Genomic DNA, 2,500 nt, shown 5'->3' on the forward strand with positions numbered 1-2,500 from the left:
CGTTTCACCATTGGGCTACGTGCCGCCCCGGCTATTGGAAGTCAAACATCTGGCGGGCATTTTACCACTGCGCTACGTTCCGCCCCGGCTACTGGAAGTTAAACATCTGGCGGGCATTTTACCACAGGGCTACGTTCCGCCCCGGCTATTGGAAGTCAAACATCTGGCGGGCATTTTACCGCTGGGCTACGTGCCGACATGGCTATACCACCCCCCCCCCCCCCACCCCGGTTGTACAAAGAGTGTAATCAAACCCAATAGGCCCATCGACGTGGATCTTCCCCATACAAACGGCGCATTTACCACTGGGCTATCGTCGTGGCCTCCCCCCCCCCCCCCCCCCCCCCCCCCCCCCCCACCCCGGTTGTACAAAGAGTGTAATCAAACCCAATAGGCCCATCGACGTGGATCTTCCCCATACAAACGGCGCATTTACCACTGGGCTACGTCCGCCGGACCCCCCCCCCCCCCCACCCCGGTTGTACAAAGAGTGTAATCAAACCCAATAGGCCCATCGACGTGGATCTTCCCCATACAAACGGCGCATTTACCACTGGGCTACGTCCGCCCCTCCCCCCCCCCCCCCACCCCGGTTGTACAAAGAGTGTAATCAAACCCAATAGGCCCATCGACGTGGATCTTCCCCATACAAACGGCGCATTTACCACTGGGCTACGTCCCTCCCCCCCCCCCCCCCCCCCACCCCGGTTGTACAAAGAGTGTAATCAAACCCAATAGGCCCATCGACGTGGATCTTCCCCATACAAACGGCGCATTTACCACTGGGGGCTCCCCGTCCGCCGCCCCCCCCCCCCCCCACCCCGGTTGTACAAAGAGTGTAATCAAACCCAATAGGCCCATCGACGTGGATCTTCCCCATACAAACGGCGCATTTACCACTGGGCTACGTCCGCCCTCCCCCCCCCCCCCCCCCGGTTGTACAAAGAGTGTAATCAAACCCAATAGGCCCATCGACGTGGATCTTCCCCATACAAACGGCGCATTTACCACTGGGCTACGTCCGCCCTCCCCCCACCCCGGTTGTACAAAGAGTGTAATCAAACCCAATAGGCCCATCGACGTGGATCTTCCCCATACAAACGGCGCATTTACCACTGGGCTACGTCCCCCCCCCCCCCCCCCACCCCGGTTGTACAAAGAGTGTAATCAAACCCAATAGGCCCATCGACGTGGATCTTCCCCATACAAACGGCGCATTTACCACTGGGCTACGTCCGCCCCCCCCCCCCCCCCCCCCCACCCCGGTTGTACAAAGAGTGTAATCAAACCCAATAGGCCCATCGACGTGGATCTTCCCCATACAAACGGCGCATTTACCACTGGGCTAGGTCCGTCCCCCCCCCCCCCCCCCCCACCCCGGTTGTACAAAGAGTGTAATCAAACCCAATAGGCCCATCGACGTGGATCTTCCCCATACAAACGGCGCATTTACCACTGGGCTACGTCCACCCTCCCCCCCCCCCCCCCCCCCGGTTGTACAAAGAGTGTAATCAAACCCAATAGGCCCATCGACGTGGATCTTCCCCATACAAACGGCGCATTTACCACTGGGCTACGTCCGCCCCCCCCCCCCCCCCCCTCCCCACCCCGGTTGTACAAAGAGTGTAATGAAACCCAATAGGCCCAGAGTGGTAATACAAACGGCCATTTACCACTGGGCTAGGCCCATCGACGTGGATCTTCAAAGAGTGTAATCAAACCCAACGGCGACGTGGATCTTTTACAAACGGCGCATTTACCACTGGGCTACGTCCCCCCCCCCCCCCCCACCCCGGTTGTACAAAGAGTGTAATCAAACCCAATAGGCCCATCGACGTGGATCTTCCCCATACAAACGGCGCATTTACCACTGGGCTACGTCCGCCCCCCCCCCCCCCCCCCCCACCCCGGTTGTACAAAGAGTGTAATCAAACCCAATAGGCCCATCGACGTGGATCTTCCCCATACAAACGGCGCATTTACCACTGGGCTACGTCCGTCCCCCCCCCCCCCACCCCGGTTGTACAAAGAGTGTAATCAAACCCAATAGGCCCATCGACGTGGATCTTCCCCATACAAACGGCGCATTTACCACTGGGCTACGTCCGCCCCCCCCCCCCCCCCCCACCCCGGTTGTACAAAGAGTGTAATCAAACCCAATAGGCCCATCGACGTGGATCTTCCCCATACAAACGGCGCATTTACCACTGGGCTACGTCCGCCCTCCCCCCCCCCCCCCCCACCCCGGTTGTACAAAGAGTGTAATCAAACCCAATAGGCCCATCGACGTGGATCTTCCCCATACAAACGGCGCATTTACCACTGGGCTACGTCCGCCCCCCCCCCCCCCCCCACCCCGGTTGTACAAAGAGTGTAATCAAACCCAATAGGCCCATCGACGTGGATCTTCCCCATACAAACGGCGCATTTACCACTGGGCTACGTCCGCCCCCCCCCCCCCCCCCCCCCCACCCCGGTTGTACAAAGAGTGTAATCAAAC

The sequence above is a fragment of the Gigantopelta aegis genome, chromosome 7 (assembly GCF_016097555.1).
Source record: "Gigantopelta aegis isolate Gae_Host chromosome 7, Gae_host_genome, whole genome shotgun sequence".
Lineage (NCBI taxonomy): Eukaryota > Metazoa > Mollusca > Gastropoda > Neomphalida > Peltospiridae > Gigantopelta > Gigantopelta aegis.